Source organism: Anastrepha obliqua, chromosome 2 (assembly GCF_027943255.1).
Source record: "Anastrepha obliqua isolate idAnaObli1 chromosome 2, idAnaObli1_1.0, whole genome shotgun sequence".
Classification (NCBI taxonomy): domain Eukaryota; kingdom Metazoa; phylum Arthropoda; class Insecta; order Diptera; family Tephritidae; genus Anastrepha; species Anastrepha obliqua.
The window spans coordinates 59153736-59175092 of record NC_072893.1 but is presented as its reverse complement, the minus strand read 5'-3'; the positions used below and the strand labels follow the sequence as shown (position 1 = coordinate 59175092).

Below are 21357 nucleotides of genomic sequence, written 5' to 3'. Positions count from 1 at the left end.
ACACCACAGAGAAAATGCTCACTGCTATCTGCCTCCTCTAAGCATGTTAGGCAAGCCCAATCCTCAATGGTTCCAATCATGGTCATATGCTGACTCTATGGGTTGTATACTATAATAATACCGACCATCAACCGAACGCCTTTTCTTCGAAGTTTCAGAAGAAAGTTTGACAGTTTCCTGTTCGAGCTTGTCACGAAAAACTTTGCAGTTCTACAACAGTCTAGTCCAGACCATCGCTCTTTATGTAAATTGCATACATAATCGCTGATCCAATTAACGATTCCTGTAGAACTGATTCCGATTATTGGCTCTGGTCCCTGTGGGGTAACCACAGATCAGCAGTTGGCCAAGGTAGGTGCTATTTCAAAATAAAATTGCTTTGAAAAATAATTCTTAACCCGGCGGTAAGTAGTCACTAAGTACTTACAAACATAAATACTCGGTACCGGATAAAAGATGGCACAGACATTATGGGCGTTATTTAAGAAAGTAATTAAAGTTATCAATTTCATCTAAAGCACAAAGAATCAATGGCCATCTTTTGGTAACACAGATTTCTGCTCGAACTTCGCCCATAGTAGTCCAGTTCGCATTTCATTTCAAACTTTTTATGTCCTACAATTTTTTTTTAAACGAACGCGGCGCATTGCTGAAACTAAGAGCAACTAACTTTGTTCTTTTTTTGGACGAATGATACCTCTTTTTAATCTTTTTGAAACCCAAAAGGAAACTATGATTTTATTCTGTAGTAAAAGGTGAATCATTCTTCAAAGTGTCAAGTCTATGTAGCTGGAAGCTTAGAATAAAAGAAAAACAACTTCATTTGGGAACACTAATATTTTTTAGCTGGTAAATAAACTAGACACCAGAGTAGGTGGAGGGGTTTACTCCGATAAACTCGGAGTTAGCCAATCTTTTCGGAAGTCACTGCCATAAAAGAGGGACTTACGGTAATAAAAACGAGATTATTATCCACAAATGAAGTCTTCATATACTCGGACAGTTAAGCAGCAATAAAAGCGCTAGCAAAGAAAGCGCCAGACATAGAATGTTTTAAACTTCTAAATGACGTATCAAAATACTACAAAGTATGTACATCTTATTTGGGTGCCAGGCCACAGGAATATAGCAGAGAACTGCAAAGCAGATGAACTTGCTCGAATCGGTACAACGATCGACCTCCAAGTCGATAAGACGCTGATACCCATGCCTTTACCCACTTGTAAACTACTGATAGGTAGGGAAACCACCAATAAGGTAAATACAAGTTGGCAAAACCTCTCAACATGCGAACTAAGCAGACCGACATGGCCTAGATGAAACAGCTGTTGATCAAAAAGCTTGTTAAGATTTAACAGAGAAAATATAAGAAAAATCATAGAGGTGGGGTATTAACTGGTCATTGTCTGATAGGCAGCCTACCTACCTACCTAGCTGGTAATGAGTGCTGCCAGGTTAAACTACTTTCAAAACAAATTTCCAATTTTGAAAACTTTTCTTGGTCATGACAACTCACTTTTAAATAAAATTTGGTACTTGCATAAAGGTCGCAAATTAGAATATGCATTGGCTTAAATATTAGTTTGGGGAAAAATAAATCAATAATTTTTTCGGTATCGATCAAACAATTCAAGGTTCATGCTCGTTGTGTGGGTGACATACGACATGACACACGAATAAAATCGTTTGCTGTTTTTTGTTTGTTCCATTCAATTGTGAGTTACAGGGTGTTAACAATGGAAATCAACAAAGAGAAAATTCGGTACATTTTACAGTTTTGTTTTTTGATAAAGCCAAAAATGCAAGCCAGCCGCTGAAATTCTGAATGGTGCTTATGATGCCGACTGTAACAGCTAATTACGTGCAATTTTGGTTTCATCGGTGCCGTTCAATTATTTTTAATGTTAAAGAAAATGTAGAATATGTCGATACAACAGAAATAATCGAAGTTGACGGTCATATCACTAGTCGTAGCATCGCCCAGGAGCTAGAGATCGACCGTAAAACAGTTTTAAATGATTTGCGGAAACATTTTACGCAAAAATAATGGATCTATTTTTCCTCAAACTAATATTATCAAGTCAATTAGATGCAATTCTCGAACAAATTTTGGAGTCATAAATATCGTTATTGTATGACTTTGGCATTTAACTCGCTATGTGTGCTGAGTATAAAAAGTTCTGTTTCACAGGAGCTTATGGTCTTCTTCACTTCTTTTCAATTATTTTTCAATACAGAGCGGGATTCCCTGCTGATAGCAATAATAATAATAACACCTAATGATGGATTTAACCTTAGTAGGTACATACCACGCGCTAGAATGTCGCCAAATTATACTGTACGTCTCATAATAAATGTACCCCTCGTCTATTTGATAATTTATATATATTCCGTTTAAAATTAATAAGCAACTGGTAATGCATGTATATGTAAATATATATAGACACTTTATAAAAATACTATATTACATACAACGCCGCTCTTAGATGGGCAAATGGAAAATGCACTCTACATGCATATAGGTTCATATGTATATACCATATGTATGTACATATACTACTATATGTAGAGTGGGTGAGCAGACACGTCGATTACTGCCAAAATGAAATGGAAATGGCGAATGGGGAATGGCATCAAAGAGAATATCATGCAGGGACATTTATGAAATGATACTTGTATCAAGCTGCTGGCGACTAGCAGAGTTGGCTGAGGTTCTCGTTAAATTGGCAATTTGCGTTTGGATGAATTACCGAAAATCAATTACGACAAATAAACGTGTACTCGGAATTTTGTTGTTGTACACTTTTAATGCCTCAAGAGAGGCCGCATGAAGAGATCGATATGAAAAAAACACGTTTACATAAGCATTTGCGTACAATATTTGATCATGCACTTAAGTACTTAAATGCTTATGTACCATGTACGAGTATGCGTGTATGTATGTAAATATGTGGGTATGCGAACTTGCATAAAATACATTCGGGGTATTAAATTTTCAATTCACTGCATCGGCACATGCTTGCTATCAGATATGTACGTGCGTGCATAAGTATTTAAATGTTTAAAATATGATTTTTGAAAAACAAGGCATTATTATTCAGTAAAGTTATGCCTCCGTAGCCGAAAGGGTTGGTGCCAGACTACCATTCGGAGTTCAGAGAGAACGTAAGTCGAATCTCGGTGAAAGACCAAAATGAAGAAAAAAGTTGTTTCTAATAGCGGTCGCCCCTCCGCGACAATGGCGACCCTCGGCAGGCAATGGCAAACCTCCGAATGTATTTCTGCCATGAAAAAGCTCCTCATAAAAAAATATCTGCCGTTCAGAGTCGGCTTGAAACTGTAGGTCTCTACGTTTGTGGAACAACATCAAAACGCAAGGAGGAGCTCGGCCAAACACCCAAAAAGGGTGTACCAATTGTACAAGGTGAAGTCCAAAGTAAACAAGACTGACGTCATAAAAATGTTTTTGATGGCGCCATCTTTTTAATGAGTTAGTGCGGTGAAAGTTACATCCCTCGCTGACTTCCAGCGAAAGCTTGGTGACATTCCGTTCAGTAGAAGCGAAGTTATTGCGTCTGAAGTGTCGATATGTTTGAGTCATCGGCACAAAAATGAGTTTCGAACAAACAGCTAATATCAAATTTTGTTTTAAAATCGGTAAAACGTTTACCCAAACATTTGAATTGATAAAAAAAGTTTATAGTTGTCTATCTCGTGCCAGTGTTCATGAGTGGCTTACACGTTTCAGAGATGGTTGTGAGGACATAAATGACAATAAATGGCCAAAATCAGTAATCACCGAAATCTCCATCGAAATTGGTCGTCAATTTATCAAAAATGAACCGAAATCATCATTGAAATTCATGGAATCGGAGTTGAATATCTCCAAAACATCGGTTTATCGCATTTTAACTCATGATTTCGGCTTACGAAAGATCTGTGCACGTTTCATTCCGCACAAGTTGACTGAGGACCAAAATTTGCTCAGAATTCAACATTAGAAAGACCTCATTAAAGGGGCGAGAAAAGACGAGAACTTCGTTTACAACATTGTAACTGGTGATGAAACGTGGTGTTTTCAATATGAACCTGAAACTAAGTGTCAAAGTGCCGAATGGAAGACCACCGACGAGCCAGACGAGCCACCACCCGAGCCAAAAACCGCGTTTGGAGAAATCAAAAATCAAGTCGATGCTCATTTGTTTTTACAATTCCAAGGGAGTTGTACACAAGTAGTTCGTGCCAACGGGCCAAACCGTCAATGCCTAGAATTAACTAGAAATCGCATTTTGATATGGCTCTCTGTGACTTCTACCTAAAACGTTCGTAGAGGCCATTCAAAACGCTTGTACCGACATCCCGAAGGACATTTCGGTCAATGACCTGAAACTCTCTTTCGAAAAGCTTTTAGATCGCGCAAAACAGTGTATCCCGCCAGAAGGGACTATTTTGAATAAATAAACTCGAAGTTATCAGAAAAAAACTCCTGTCGTTTGTATTTGGTCTCAGTCTTGTTTATTTTGGACTTCACCTTGTATATATATATAAAAATGTGATTCGAGTGTTTTTTAATTTACTATATTTTACTATGTTTTTAAATTAAAAAATTCAACTATTTCTTTTCTAAACTATACAATGCCTAAAATAATGTAGCACAGGGGCTTATTAAAAAATTTTAACAAATTCATTTGTTTCTTATTTCATTTTAATAATTTTTGTATAAAAACATAATTCATTCTCATACAAAAATTATATAAGTCCATCTTTCAAACTTTTTGCAAATTTCAAAAACTGGCATCAAAACTTCAAACTTTTTAATCAGAATCGTTAGAAAATCTTAAGTATGCCGGACTGTAGTGAAGTGAATTCAAGTGGTAGCCAAGTTTGAAGTGGTTCAGAAAAAGTTACTTCAATAATAACTTCTTTATTTATTCATAAATATTGCATCTTACATTGCAATAATTTATACAATCATTCATTAAAATATATAAATATATAAAGAAGTAAATAATAAATTTGTGGCAATAACAAAGTTGTCTATGACAGCTCTAAAATTAATAAATAATTACTACTTACTAACTCTGCAACAAGAAATTCTCTCTAACGTAAGGCTGACTATATAAAACAAGTTAGTCTTTTTCCAATTTTGACCATTAAATATATTCATTATTTCTGCTTCATATAGCTTCACTGCGTCTAAGTATCTTGTTCTGATTTCTTTCAGTAACGGATAATTTCCTAAGAAGCGCTGCATGCCTTTTTCTTCTTGTAAATTGCAAATGGTCCAAATTCTCCATACGTAGCAGCATTTAGCTTTAGTAAACCACATCTTGCTTTGAAAATTGTTGAAAAATTGTCAGCTTATCTTCTTTAATACATATATGAGTCCCCTTTTGAGTAGTCTAATTGTTTGTAAATTCGCTTCGCTGCTCCTTGCTTTGCCATGCTCAGATCTTTTCACTTCATTTTGGTAAGAAGCTGCACACAGCGATCTTTCAGACTGATGTTTCTGCAAACTTTAGGTAGAACTCCATTCCCACGTCTTATCAGACTGCCTTCAAAGTGGCCTGCCCAGTATCCTTTAGCAAGAAAGACTTTCCTCCCTGGTGGAGCAAAACGCTGACCGACTTGAAAGAGAAGGTTAGGAGAGTCTTCAACAAATGTTATCAAATAAGGAACTTTCAAGATTACCGGGATATTTTGAAAGTTTATAAGAAAGCCATTAGAGATGCGAAGCGCAACTCTTGGAAAGAGTACTGCGAATCCATCGAATCCGTAAAAGACTCGGCCAGACTCAGCAGGATCCTATCCAAGGACCACTCCTGTAAAACTCTTGTCAAAAGAGAGAACGGGGAGTGGGCTGAATCTGCAGGCGAATCCTTAAAAATCCTTATTGATGCCCATTTCCCGGAAAACTCTATTGATCCGGTCTGTAACGAAGACCCGAACCGGCAGGAGGGGTTACCTGTGATGCCCCTGACACCGGTGGTAGCATATGCCGATGACTTGGTCCTGATGGTCTCAGGTCCCTTCTCATCAGTAATGGCTGAAATTTTGGAAGGTGCACTGGCTACACTCAGCAGGTGGGCCGCCAGTAGCGGTCTCAGAGTCAACTCTGACAAAACGGAGTTGATGCTATTCACCAGAAAATACAAGCCTCTGCTGTTTAAGCTTCCTAGACTTAATAACCAGTGTCTTACACTTTCATCGGAAGTCAAGTATCTTGGTGTAATACTTGACCCCAAGCTCCACTGGAAGCTGCACATAGAAAATCGAGTTAAGAAGGCTAATATAGCCTTCTATGCCTGTAAATCTATGTTCGGCAAGAAATGGGGCCTCAAGCCACGTGTCGTACTCTGGATGTACAACTTAGTGGTTCTGCCAATTTTGACATACGGTTGCCTAGTTTGGTGGTTAGCTCTTCAGAAGGGCTACAACTTCACTAAATTAGAGAGAGTGCAAAGAACTGCATGTGTGGGCATCACTGGTGCCTGCAGAACATGTCCCACCGCTGCGCTCAACGTTATACTCCACTTAATTCCTGTGGATCTGCAAGTTAAATCCATTGCTGCTCAGAGTGCGATCAGACTGAGGGAGTTTGGCCTCTGGAGACAACTCCCTGTTGGGCATAGCAGCATCCTGAAGCAGATCTCCCCTTCCTTCTCTGATATTCGCACCGACCTCTCCATCCGCAAACTGTGCTTTGAGGGTTGTGCTAGGGCTATCTTTCCGAGCAGGCAAGATTGGAAAGAGGGGAGAGTTGTTGCGGATATAGATGCCTCTGTTTTCACTGACGGATCCAAAATGGAGTCTGGAGTGGGAGCGGGGGTCTACTCCAAATCAGCCAACATCTCGGTCTCCTATAAACTGCCGGAGACAAGCAGCGTCTTTCAAGCAGAGGTCTTCGCGATCCTGCAGGCATGCAAAATGCTTCGGGATCGCTGTTGGGAGGGAGACATAAAAATTTTTTCCGATAGCCAAGCTGCAATAAGGCACTGTCGTCGCCGCATTGCAGCTCTCTTCTCGTAAACTCCTGTAAGGAGGAACTTAAACGCCTCGAGCGGGCAGGAGACATTTCCCTCATCTGGGTTCCTGGGCACAGGAATATAGAGGGAAATGAAATTGCCGATGAGCTTGCCAGGAAGGGGGCGGCAGAACCGAGTCCAGCTGCCCTCTTCTCAGACATCGGTATCCCCTTGGCTGTCGTTAAAGGGAAACTACACAACTTCTTTCTAAGAAAGGCGCAAGACAGATGGAAGTCTGTCTCATCGTGTGCCATTTCAAAAGCACTATGGCCTCAATACGACCTAAACAGAACGCTTAAGGTGATGGGAACCCCCCGCCATTCAATTTCCAAACTCATCGCGGTGATCACTGGCCACTGGTTGATCACCACTCACGCGGAGAAGCTTGGAATTCCGTACAACCCCCATTGCAGAAGCTGTGGGGATCCTACAGAGAAAGAGACTGTGGTACACTTTCTCTGCAGATGTCCGGCTTTTGCGGCTAGGCGCTTGAGATTCCTCAGCGTTCCCTTTGGGGATGACTTGACGAAATTCTCCAGCCTAGATCCCTTTTCTCTCCTCCGCTACATCAACAGCACTGGATGGCTGTAGACGGTCTTATCTCCTCCCTTAATCCTTTCACAGGTAGTGGTCCACTCTATGGTATCAAAACGGCACGTAAGTGCTACTTGTAGCGTACCTGGGGTACTCTTGCCATCTTACCTACCTACCTACCTACCATTCCCACGTCGTTCAGATGCTTAAGGGGGTCTTCTGGTCTCCAGCGAAAAAAAAATCGATTTTTTTTTTTTGCATAATTTTGTTGTATGTGTATGCGAGAATACGCCACAGAAAGGATTTTTTGAAAATCGCATTTTTTCACATTTTTCTGGGCACCGAAGTGTACCCTCCTCCGGCCGTTTTATCATAAACTTTATCTTTAAACGCGTTTCCCCGAAAATCGTGTTTTTTAAGCATTTTGGTCACACTTTTCATAGTAGTTATACTCCGATTTCAATGGTTTTGGTCTTAAAAGGTTTGGAAAACTTACCGCTAAGTTTCCCCGTGTACGATTTTTGACATTTTTTTTCATTCCATTTTTATAACCTTTTAAAGTTCAAAAAATGAGCAAAAAAAAATTTTTTTTGCAAATTGTTGCATAACTTTTGAAAAAAATTAAAAAAAAAAATCTGTCACGGAAAAACTTAACCAGGGCAACTCTGAAGACAACGCATATCTAATTTTTGCTTTCTGATTACCCAGGTGGAAAAACCGTGACCAAAATGGAGACCTGTTTCGTTTGGAGGTGGACGTCTTCAGCGCCATTTCAAGGTCGCGGGTGTTAATTTTTTTCAAAGTCAAAACCATTTTTTAAAAGCCAAGACATGTACCTTTAAAATAAAAAAAAAAATTTTTTTTAAATATTCACAGGATTTGTCACAATCAATCCGCAAAAAAACCCTTCATTTCAGGGCCTCGAGACCAGAAGACCCCCTTAAGCCAAAACATATTTTTATTTAAGATGCCTTGTGTTCGTTTGCGTGAGAGTCTGTTGCAATTGTATTTATAGATGGTTTTCTAAATATACTTTATGTGTAGCTCTAAAGAATATATGTGGCTACCTTTTACGTTAGATTCTAGTGATACTGCATTTAAGCTACCCGACCACTGCAGTATCTTTCAAGCAGAAGTCTTTGCTCTAGGTAAGGCTGCGGAAATATCATTCGCAAAGACATGAAGCAACGCCAAAATAAATATGTACGTTGACAGCCAAGCGGCGATAAAAGTAATAAACTCATATGAAATTTAATGTAAAAATGTTCTAAAAAGCAGGGAAACCATAGAGAGACTAGTCGCAGACAGACGGTTATACATTTATTGGGTACCTGGGCATAAGGGCATTGCAGGAAACGAAATTGTAGATGAGATTACCAAGAGCGCTGTTTACATACCGTTTGTACCAGTAAATGACATACTGAAACATTTAAATACGATATACAATGACATCGCTGCGGACATGAAAGTACGGATAGACAGGAAGTGGAATAACCTAGCCACTTGCAAAACCGCGAAAATCATGTGTACACAGAATGCAGATAAATACGTCCGATTCGTACTGGCTCTGGTCAGAAAAGAAAGCAGAACTGTCGTAGGTATGCTGACAGCCTACAATTTGCTAGGGGCGCACACATACAAGATAGGAATTACAAACAACGATAGCAGCACATTTTGCAATGCACTAGAAGAGAGGAAAACGCTAGAACAGCTTCTATGTTCTTGCCCTGCATTAGCTAGAACCTGAATGAAATCCTAAACAATGTGGGAGGTTAGAATGTCTCTCGAGGTTAGAGCTTCAGAGTTTACTTAGATTAGCAAAAGACGCAGACGTATTACAAAATGTGTACTACAAAGAAACGTAGTGGTTCAGCTTCATCTGGTAACACTAAGGACCAATAGGTCTATGTGATAGCTTTCAGCCAGCCAGGTCAACCTAACCTTACCTAATTCCTTTTAACCCCTTGCCGTGCTTTAACGAGTCTAACTCGTGACATGACGAGCCGGGCTCGTGAATAGATCGTCGGATCCAACATAAACATCACGAGCCTGGGTCTTGATTGAATTTTAGTTTCTATCTGTACGCCACCAGAGTTCGTCACGAGTCTCATAATTGCTGTTACAAAGTAGTTTATATTATTCTAATCTGTTTACCATGCGTTGACGCGTAACACTTGGGCCCAAGTTTCGTCGAGCTAAATGGCACGACAAGGGGATATGATAAGGATGAGGTATAGCCACAAACTTGGGCGGCGTAAGTTTGTAAAGCTGTGCACATAACTTGGAACAGCTCCCATTTTGATTTTAATGAGATTAATGGCTTCGCTAAGGAATTGCTCCATGTGCAAATAATACTAACTTTTGCTGAAGTATTTCTGGCTTCTAAGTGCTTGCAGAACGCCATTTTTGGTGTGAGAATGGCATCAAGGTATTTATATTCTGCAACCACTTTACTTTCTTCACCTTGATGCCACCATTTTTCTGCCTGAGAAAGTCGTCCACCTCTTCTATAGACCCTCATCTCTAATTTATTGGGTTTACTTCCATATTCTATTCAGTGCAGTATTTCTCCAGATTATTAATCATGGATTGCATTGATTTATGTCAATTTTTCTGGCCGACGGCTTTGGATTTTTTCTTCGATTTAAAAATTTTGAATATTCGTTGTTTGGAGAGGACACACAGAACCGCCAGCCAAAAAAGAAAAGCCACAATTTAACGTGATTTTTGAGCCACTTCAAACTTTCACGTTATTATAACAGAATCCAAAGGGCTATAAAACTGCGTGCTTCTAATTAAAAAGTTTTAAGTCTAAAAAAATTTTTCGATTACTTTTCGTTTAATTTGAATAAAGTTTAAAGCTATGATTTGTGTGGTTTCATAAAAAAATACTAAAATTATATAAGAACCAAATAAATCGTCAAAACTTGTCAACAATTAAGCTAATTATGGTGAAAAGTGCTAGGTATTGGAAAAGGGAACAACGAAAGCTAAGATAATGAAATTTGTTACAGTCACACAAATTGCCAACACCAAAAGTCAAATCTCATATCGTGTGTACAAAATAAATGAATCGACGGAAATTTTAAAATCTTTAAACATTTTTTATGGATCGCGACAAGGGTTCGGGAAAAAAATTAACATAATTTATCACATTGAATAGTTCAATTGAAATTATTTTATCCATAATAGTTTTTTTATTTTATATTGTACTTTCAGTGAGAATTCTAAAACCACAAGAACTATTAGTACCTTTTATTAGCTGTCGAAATTTCAAAGTGGCTGAATTTCTCCTCCAATTTGTGGCGCGCTGGTGTTTTGATGTTTGCCTAGGAAACGAGCGTCTTACAGTTTTATGCAGCAACCGAATGGTTGATTGTTATTTACGAGAAGAGCTGCACTTCAGGTTTGACACTGTTTGCCGTTTGGCGACCGCTACTGGAAAAATATTTTTCTTTAACTTGGTGTTCTATGTCCACAGTGGGTTCCAAACCGGACCCACCGAAGAGAAGTCATACGCTTCTCTTTATGATTTGCTATTAATTTAAGAACATCTGTGATTCACCTGGTAAAATTTTGAAACAATTGTTTACAATCAAACAATATTTCTGAAAGATTTTCATATAACCAATCACCTGGTGTAAGATCACTTCAATAAAACTTGATTTGGAATTGAGTACCAATAAACAATACTACAAAAAATTAATCACAATATGGGTAGATTTCTAATTTTTGCAACCATTGTAGCCTTCCACCATACTACAGAGGCGAATGTAACCTGGTCTTGGACCCCATGTCTTGCTAAAGGTTCTCTTACACTTCTCGAAGACTTTTAGTGTTGGAGAGACCTTCTGCTCGACGTGCTTCTTCCAGGTAAGGATTAGGATTACTCCTAAGTATTAAACTTCAGAAGACAGTTGCAGTGTTACCCCTTTCAATGTGGGTAGTAACAAGTATTAGTAGTAACATATTGCGTTTCCTAGTGTATAGCACTAAGGTACTTCTTAAAGGATTCACCGAAAGACCGTGCAATTCGCATCAATGCTTAACACGTTCCCTGTCCGCTGAGCCACATATGGTTCAGGAAACGTGCGCCTGATAAGCACTGAGCACAAATTATTTGACTGGACGGAACTGTAACGGAACTGTACAGTTTCTGCACTGGACGTGCTGGTACGATAATAAAGTAAAAACAAATTATTCAAAAAACCCTGTTGGACTTGTCGGTCAATTTGGCATTTTTGTATTGGGACAGGGAACGTGTTAATCTTATTTAGAGCTACCTGCATTTAATTGCATATAGCTTGAAGTGATCGTCCTGAGATTAATACGCGTCCGCGTATGCTTGGATGTATCCAATTTCCTGCAGATAATTAAGAAGAGAGTCCACAACAAATCATGAAAGTAGGAAAGAGAGTACACCGTCTTGTGGGCAATCCTTCTTAACCTCAACCTTGACTCCTTCATCGCTTTCTCTATCCATGGTAAGGAGTCTTTTGGATAGCGTAGAGTAAATCTATCTGACAATGATTTCTTCTACTCCATAACTTCTGATAGAAGAGCACATAGAGTCAAACACACGAAGAGTGTACTTTCTTGTTTCCAGCTGCTGACATGCTGACACACTCGTGCAGAGCCGATTCGCAAGATTTCCCACTTTGATAAGCATGCTGTCTGACATTGAGAGGCTTTCGACTTAAAACCTTCGTCTTAATGTGTTTCTTTACCATGCAATCCAGGCCTTTAAGCATAAACGATGTCAGGCTTATAGGTCTGAAACTTTTTGGAAAAGCGTAGTTGTCCTTGCCTGGCTTTGACACAAAGACAACTTTCACCAAACACCACGTTTGTGAAACATAAGCGTGCGCAAGACATGCCGTAAAGATTTTTTTAGAACCTTCATTAGTTGTTCTCCGCTACTCTTGAGCATGATTAAGTAAATGCCATCGAGTCCTGGGGACTTAAAGTTTTCGAATGACGAGAAGACGAACCTTATCGTTTCCTCGTTAACTATCCTAGATGCAATGAACCAATCACCTCTGCTGGTAATTATACCGACATGGTCAGATTGATGGATAGCAAGGGAAATGTGTTGAAAAGATAACATCGTACACATCTGATTTTGAGTCAGTATAAGTACCACCAGGTTTGAGCAGTGAGTCCAGCCTAGCCGTCCGGTCTCTTTGGATGACCTTGCATAACCTCGTTGAATTCTTGCGTTTCTCCAGTTCACTGCAGAAGGTTCTATAAAAGATCAATTTAAATGATCTAATTTTCTTTTTATATTCCTTCCTCAGTTTACGGTAGGCAGTTCAATCCCCTTCCAACTGAGGTTTAAGTTTCCTGGAAGTTTTCTAGAGTTTCGAGAGTTCGGCGTTCCAGCAAGGGACTCTCTTACTCATTCTTCTCCTATGTTCCGGGCACACCTTATTATAACACTCGTTTAAAACTCACCCCAATTGCCTTCTGCTGGTTACAAAAGTCGGGCTGGTACCAATGTTCTGTATAACCAAGCGAGATGACAGAATGAAGTCCATGAGTTTATGCCCCCTGAAGTTACATTTTGTGCCACAGGCCGAGACGACGATTGTCTCTACCCCTTTCCCCTCTAATAGATACTTTATCTTGACTGCAACTAAGTCTTGACTGCAGAATTGTCGTAACAAAATGCAATCAACCGCTTTTGGCACAATAATACACGTACGCGGACGGACCTCTCCCTCTTTATAAAGGGGTCTATCCCCCACTTTATAACTCCCAAGCCCGGTATTTGTCCTTTCGACACCCATGGTTTTTGAATTAATGAGAGGAGGATGTGAGGATTTGTGTGCAGTTTCGCTTGGCTGCGGCATTTAAGAGGCGTAGCCAATATGCTATGCTGAAAGTTAATTTGCGTAAAGGAAATATTTGGTGTTATATGAACAGTAGGGCGGGGCGATTTAAAAATCGCTCATTGCTCTGTGAAAATCGTATTCTAGGGATCAAAATAAGAAACTTTGCCGAAGGAACCATACCTCTAAAACGAATTCTATTGTGCCGTATATACCGAAGTGGCCCTATTTGTACTCTTCAAGGGAGCCACTGTTGAAGAACAGCCCGTTATCGACAGTTCAAGTCTCGATCCGTAGTGTTCTGTTTTAACTCACTAATCACAAAATTTGTCATATGACAGCAAGGGATCTTACTGAGTTAAGTAGCAGGGTTACCTCGCGCAGGGTGTGATTCTTCATCTCGCACTAACGGTCTCGGCTTAGTAGAGGCTATGGAGAAGGAGCAACCCACTGTATTGCGCTTATCTAAGTCCTGTGCCGTCCTTATAATAGTCATAGTCAATCCTAAGGAAGAACTCACTGAGAACAAAACACTTTACCCCGCTAATATAGAAAGTGTGAGAAAAATAAACTAAACTCCAAAACATTAAAGGAGTGATTACATAAATAAACGAGTTAAATAATTCTACTAACGACATGGAGTAAAACGAGTAAAGAAATTCATTGAAATACAAATAGCAAACGTTAATATAAGAGCAGAGTATAAAATTATAATTTCAAATAAATATTATATTAATAAGAAATGCAAAAATAAAATGAATAAAAAAAAATTGTTGGATGTCAACAAGACGCGGTGTTCCCAAGCGGTCCCCCATCCAAGTACTAACCGCGCCCGACGCCCGACGCTGCTTAATTTCGGTGATCGGACGAGAACCGATGTTTTCAGCGTGGTATGGTCGTTGACAATTTAAGTCCCCACCAGTACACTCACTTCAAACAAACCAAATATGAATGCCAACTATTTTATTCAATACCTATGCCACTAACGAGACCCTAATAAAATCATATACATACACAATCAATGAGTGTACAACGATTTAATACATATCCCTACCGTTTTCCAATTGTTAGTTTATGCCAAAATATTGGGTTAGCATCTTTTCGCTATATACATACATATATGTACTATATAATATTTCTAAATTTGGTAGCAATGCTTAAATGGGATAGTGGTAGTTATTTTCGCTCTGCAACTACTGTTCTTCTAGTGAAATTGTCTGTTGTCATATATGTATGTTTTCTTCTTTAAAACTCAAAATAAACCGATATTCCTATTGTGGTGTACTCATTTATTGCGAATTTCTCAGTTATCCCAGTTGTAAGTGTTTGCTTGTTGTATGTAGTTTTTGGGTGGATGTTGCAAGCTTGTTTTATTCGGATTGAATTTTTGCATAAAACATTTTATAAAATATAAAATTAATTCTTTAACTACATAAAGTAAATTCGAAAACATTAAAGGAGTGATTACACAAATAAACGAGTTAAATAATTCTACTAACTAAAAGGAGTAAAAACGAGTAAAGAAATTCATTGAAATACAAATAGCAAACGTTAATATAAGAGCAGGGTATAAAATTATAATTTCAAATAAATATTGTATTAATAAGAAATGCAAAAATAAAATGAAGAGAAAAAAGAAGAAAAAAAATTGTTGGATGTCAACAACACGCGGTGTTCCCAAGCGGTCCCCCATCCAAGTACTAACCGCGCCCGACGCCCGACGCTGCTTAATTTCGGTGATCGGACGAGAACCGATGTTTTCAGCGTGGTATGGTCGTTGACAATTTAAATCCCCACCAGTACACTCACTTCAAACAAACCAAATATGAATGCCAACTATTTTATTCAATACCTATGCCACTAACGAGACCCAAATAAAATCATATACATACACAATCAATGAGTGTACAACGATTTAATACATATCCCTACCGTTTTCCAATTGTTAGTTTATGCCAAAATATTGGGTTAGCATCTTTTCGCTATATACATACATATATGTACTATATAATATTTCTAAATTTGGTAGCAATGCTTAAATGGGATAGTGGTAGTTATTTTCGCTCTGCAACTACTGTTCTTCTAGTGAAATTGTCTGTTGTCATATATGTATGTTTTCTTCTTTAAAACTCAAAATAAACCGATATTCCTATTGTGGTGTACTCATTTATTGCGAATTTCTCAGTTATCCCAGTTGTAAGTGTTTGCTTGTTGTATGTAGTTTTTGGGTGGCTGTTGCAAGCTTGTTTTATTCGGATTGAATTTTTGCATAAAACATTTTATAAAATATAAAATTGATTCTTTAACTATATAAAGTAAATTCGAAAACATTAAAGGAGTGATTACACAAATAAACGAGTTAAATAATTCTACTAACTAAAAGGAGTAAAAACGAGTAAAGAAATTCATTGAAATACAAATAGCAAACGTTAATATAAGAGCAGAGTATAAAATTATAATTTCAAATAAATATTATATTAATAAGAAATGCAAAAATAAAATGAAGAAAAAAAATTGTTGGATGTCAACAACACGCGGTGTTCCCAAGCGGTCCCCCATCCAAGTACTAACCGCGCCCGACGCTGCTTAATTTCGGTGATCGGACGAGAACCGATGTTTTCAGCGTGGTATGGTCGTTGACAATTTAAATCCCCACCAGTACACTCACTTCAAACAAAACAAATATGAATACCAACTATTATATTGAATACCTATGCACATAACGAGACCCTAATAAAATCATATACATATATTATATGAATTATTTCAATGAGTGTATAACGATTTAATACATATCCCTACCATTTTCTAATTGTTAGTTTACGCTTAAATATTGGGTTAGCATATTTTCGCTATATACATACATATATGTACTATATAATATTTCTAAATTTGGTAGCAATGCTTAAATGGGATAGTGGTAGTTATTTTCGCTCTGCAACTACTGTTCTTCTAGTGAAATTGTCTGTTGTCATATATGTATGTTTTCTTCTTTAAAACTCAAAATAAACCGATATTCCTATTGTGGTGTACTCATTTATTGCGAATTTCTCAGTTATCCCAGTTGTAAGTGTTTGCTTGTTGTATGTAGTTTTTGGGTGGCTGTTGCAAGCTTGTTTTATTCGGCTTGAATTTTCGCATAAAACATTTTATAAAATATAAAATTAATTCTTTAACTAAATAAAGTAAACTCGAAAACATTAAAGGAGTGATTACACAAATAAACGAGTTAAATAATTCTACTAACTAAATGGAGTAAAAACGAGTAAAGAAATTCATTGAAATACAAATAGCAAACGTTAATATAAGAGCAGAGTATAAAATTATAATTTCAAATAAATATTATATTAATAAGAAATGCAAAAATAAAATGAAGAAAAAAAAATTGTCCCCCAAGCGGTCCCCCATCCAAGTACTAACCGCGCCCGACGCCCGACGCTGCTTAATTTCGGTGATCGGACGAGAACCGATGTTTTCAGCGTGGTATGGTCGTTGACAATTTATATCTCCACCAGTACACTCACTTCAAACAAACCAAATATGAATACCAACTATTTTATTCAATACCTACTATGCACCTAACGAGACCCTAATAAATTCATATACATACCTCATGGAAATAAGTATATGTGCATGACAATTTATGTGAAAAAAATATATTTCAAATGAAATAGAATTTATTGACTTATTTTTTACTTATAAATCTAATTAAAACAATTAAAAAACAATAACAAAAACTTCATTTTTTTTTTAACTTACAAAAATAAAAAATAAAATGAAAAAGTTTAATAGGAAATAATTATATGTGCATTTCACAATTTTGTCGCATTTCTTGCCGAAGTTCAATGATTTCAACTTATTTTTTTTAATTTAATAATTAATATGGTTGCCTTTGGCTGAAATAACTTTGTTTAAGCGAGTGGGCATTGAGTCGGCCAATTTTTCTAGCGTGGATTTGCTAATTTTTGCCCACTCAGCGACCACAGCATCCTTGAGGTGCACAATGGACTCAAACTGACGTCCATTTTTGTAAACCTTGGCAGAAAGTATGCCCCAAAGGTCCTCTATTGGATTAAGGTCAGGACTTAATGCTGGCCACTCTAAAACATCAATATTTCGTGATGAAAAAAACATTTTGAACAAGTTTGCAGTATGTATTGGAGCATTGTCCTGCTGAAAAGTCCACTTGTCAGGATAAAATGTTTCCGAATAATCAATGAGCTCTTGGTCAAGAAGCTGTATGTACATTTCCGCGTTGGTTCTTGTCGGAATAAAGCATATTCGGGACTTTCCGGCATATCCAAAGGCAGCCCATACCATTAACGACCCTCCACCGAAGTTGCGTTTGTGACGGGTTTGTCGGGGCAGTCTTTTATCTTGCCAATACTTGTGGCAGCCATCTGGACCGTCTAAATTAAATTTTTTCTCGTCGGAAAAAACCACATTTCGGAACTCGTGAGTCCAAAATTTGTATTTTTCCGCGAATGCCAAGCGGGCCTTAAGGTGACGTGGTAGTAGCTTTGGTACAGGCTCTCGCAAAGCATATGACAGATTCTTATTTTCGCAAATTATTTGGTTGACTCGTCTCCTGGAAACGTTGAGGTTCAGATGGCTGCAAATTTCGCTGCAGGACATCTCTTTTTGGGCAGCAAGACGCCAAATCTCCCTTTTGGAGCGTTCTTTAAGAGACGTTGGTCGGCCGCTGCGCTTGCTTTTACCATAACTGGATGCATTTTTGCAAAAGTTTGTTATGGTGTTGATGTGATGATCTACGCGGGAAGAAATTTCTGCAATTGTTTTGCCACTTTCTCTCATTCCCAGAATCAAACCACGCTCTTCAGTGGTCAAATGGGTCCCACGTGGCATTCTACAGTTCAATTCAACAACAATATGACAATTTCTAATTGCTCACGCTTTTAATTAATTACTTACGTGATTAATAATTAAAAAAAAATTAAAAAGAATTGCCAAAATATTTTAATGTGATCGCGATCGCTGCCAAATACCCACTAATGTCATATTGCACATATACTTATTTCCTATGAAGTGTGCTATGATGACACACAAAACTATGATAACGGTACCGCGAATGGTGACGAAGAAGAATTTTACAGTAATATTCTTGCAGTAGGCTCAATTGTGTATACCAAAAATAAATAAAAAATAAATGTACCGTTAATTTTAGTAGAGATACAGAAAAAAAAATTTGTGCACATATACTTATTTCCATTAGGTACATATATTATATGAATTATTTCAATGAGTGTATAACGATTTAATACATATCCCTACCGTTTTCCAATTGTTAGTTTATGCCAAAATATTGGGTTAGCATCTTTTCGCTAATACATATATGTACTATATAATATTTCTAAATTTGGTAGCAATGCTTAAATGGGATAGTGGTAGTTATTTTCGCTCTGCAACTACTGTTCTTCTAGTGAAATTGTCTGTTGTCATATATGTATGTTTTCTTCTTTAAAACTCAAAATAAACCGATATTCCTATTGTGGTGTACTCATTTATTGCGAATTTCTCAGTTATCCCAGTTGTAAGTGTTTGCTTGTTGTATGTAGTTTTTGGGTGGCTGTTGCAAGCTTGTTTTATTCGGCTTGAATTTTATGCATAAAACATTTTATAAAATATAAAATTAATTCTTTAACTAAATAAAGTAAATTCGAAAACATTAAAGGACTGATTACATAAATAAACGAGTTAAATAATTCTACTAACTAAATGGAGTAAAAACGAGTAAAGAAATTCATTGAAATACAAATATTATAATTTCAAATAAATATTATATTAATAAGAAATGCAAAAATAAAATGAAGAAAAAAAAATTGTTGGATGTCAACAACACGCGGTGTTCCCAAGCGGTCCCCCATCCAAGTACTAACCGCGCCCGACGCTGCTTAATTTCGGTGATCGGACGAGAACCGATGTTTTCAGCGTGGTATGGTCGTTGACAATTTAAATCCCCACCAGTACACTCACTTCAAACAAACCAAATATGAATACCAACTATTTTATTCAATACCTATGCACCTAACGAGACCCAAATAAAATCATATACATATATACATATATTATATGAATTATTTCAATGAGTGTATAACGATTTAATACATATCCCTACCGTTTTCCAATTGTTAGTTTATGCCAAAATATTGGGTTAGCATCTTTTCGCTATATACATACATATATGTACTATATAATATTTCTAAATTTGGTAGCAATGCTTAAATGGGATAGTGGTAGTTATTTTCGCTCTGCAACTACTGTTCTTCTAGTGAAATTGTCTGTTGTCATATATGTATGTTTTCTTCTTTAAAACTCAAAATAAACCGATATTCCTATTGTGGTGTACTCATTTATTGCGAATTTCTCAGTTATCCCAGTTGTAAGTGTTTGCTTGTTGTATGTAGTTTTTGGGTGGCTGTTGCAAGCTTGTTTTATTCGGCTTGAATTTTATGCATAAAACATTTTATAAAATATAAAATTAATTCTTTAACTAAATAAAGTAAATTCGAAAACATTAAAGGAGTGATTACATAAATAAACGAGTTAAATAATTCTACTAACTAAATGGAGTAAAAACGAGTAAAGAAATTCATTGAAATACAAATATTATAATTTCAAATAAATATTATATTAATAAGAAATGCAAAAATAAAATGAAGAAAAAAAATTGTTGGATGTCAACAACAACACGCGGTGTTCCCAAGCGGTCCCCCATCCAAGTACTAACCGCGCCCGACGCTGCTTAATTTCGGTGATCGGACGAGAACCGATGTTTTCAGCGTGGTATGGTCGTTGACAATTTATATCTCCACCAGTACACTCACTTCAAACAAACCAAATATGAATACCAACTATTTTATTCAATACCTACTATGCACCTAACGAGACCCTAATAAATTCATATACATACATATATTATATGAATTATTTCAATGAGTGTATAACGATTTAATACATATCCCTACCGTTTTCCAATTGTTAGTTTATGCCAAAATATTGGGTTAGCATCTTTTCGCTATATACATACATATATGTACTATATAATTTATCTAAATTTGGTAGCAATGCTTAAATGGGATAGTGGTAGTTATTTTCGCTCTGCAACTACTGTTCTTCTAGTGAAATTGTCTGTTGTCATATATGTATGTTTTCTTCTTTAAAACTCAAAATAAACCGATATTCCTATTGTGGTGTACTCATTTATTGCGAATTTCTCAGTTATCCCAGTTGTAAGTGTTTGCTTGTTGTATGTAGTTTTTGGGTGGCTGTTGCAAGCTTGTTTTATTCGGCTTGAATTTTATGCATAAAACATTTTATAAAATATAAAATTAATTCTTTAACTAAATAAAGTAAATTCGAAAACATTAAAGGAGTGATTACACAAATAAACGAGTTAAATAATTCTACTAACTAAATGGAGTAAAAACGAGTAAAGAAATTCATTGAAATACAAATAGCAAACGTTAATATAAGAGCAGAGTATAAAATTATAATTTCAAATAAATATTATATTAATAAGAAATGCAAAAATAAAATGAAGAAAAAAAAATTGTCCCCCAAGCGGTCCCCCATCCAAGTACTAACCGCGCCCGACGCTGCTTAATTTCGGTGATCGGACGAGAACCGATGTTTTCAGCGTGGTATGGTCGTTGACAATTTAAATCCCCACCAGTACACTCACTTCAAACAAACCAAATATGAATACCAACTATTTTATTCAATACCTATGCACCTAACGAGACCCTAATAAAATCATATACATATATACATATATTATATGAATTATTTCAATGAGTGTATAACGATTTAATACATATCCCTACCGTTTTCCAATTGTTAGTTTATGCCAAAATATTGGGTTAGCATCTTTTCGCTATATACATACATATATGTACTATATAATTTATCTAAATTTGGTAGCAATGCTTAAATGGGATAGTGGTAGT

At 36.9% G+C, this 21357-nt stretch overlaps 3 non-coding genes and 2 pseudogenes across 3 annotated transcripts; all 5 read right to left on the bottom strand.

Annotated features, from left to right (window-relative positions):
• Window positions 1-14168: 14168 nt before the first annotated feature.
• On the bottom strand, window positions 14169-14294 carry LOC129239808 (5S ribosomal RNA; annotated as a pseudogene).
• Window positions 14295-15046: 752 nt separating this feature from the next.
• LOC129239803 (5S ribosomal RNA) lies at window positions 15047-15172 on the bottom strand (annotated as a pseudogene).
• Window positions 15173-15912: 740 nt separating this feature from the next.
• LOC129239767 (5S ribosomal RNA) lies at window positions 15913-16031 on the bottom strand. Its single transcript, XR_008581923.1, has one exon. It is a non-coding gene; the product is annotated as a 5S ribosomal RNA (ribosomal RNA).
• Window positions 16032-19238: 3207 nt separating this feature from the next.
• LOC129239766 (5S ribosomal RNA) lies at window positions 19239-19357 on the bottom strand. Its single transcript, XR_008581922.1, has one exon. It is a non-coding gene; the product is annotated as a 5S ribosomal RNA (ribosomal RNA).
• Window positions 19358-20089: 732 nt separating this feature from the next.
• On the bottom strand, window positions 20090-20208 carry LOC129239781 (5S ribosomal RNA). The gene has a single exon (XR_008581936.1). It is a non-coding gene; the product is annotated as a 5S ribosomal RNA (ribosomal RNA).
• Between the last annotated feature and the right edge of the window lie 1149 nt (window positions 20209-21357).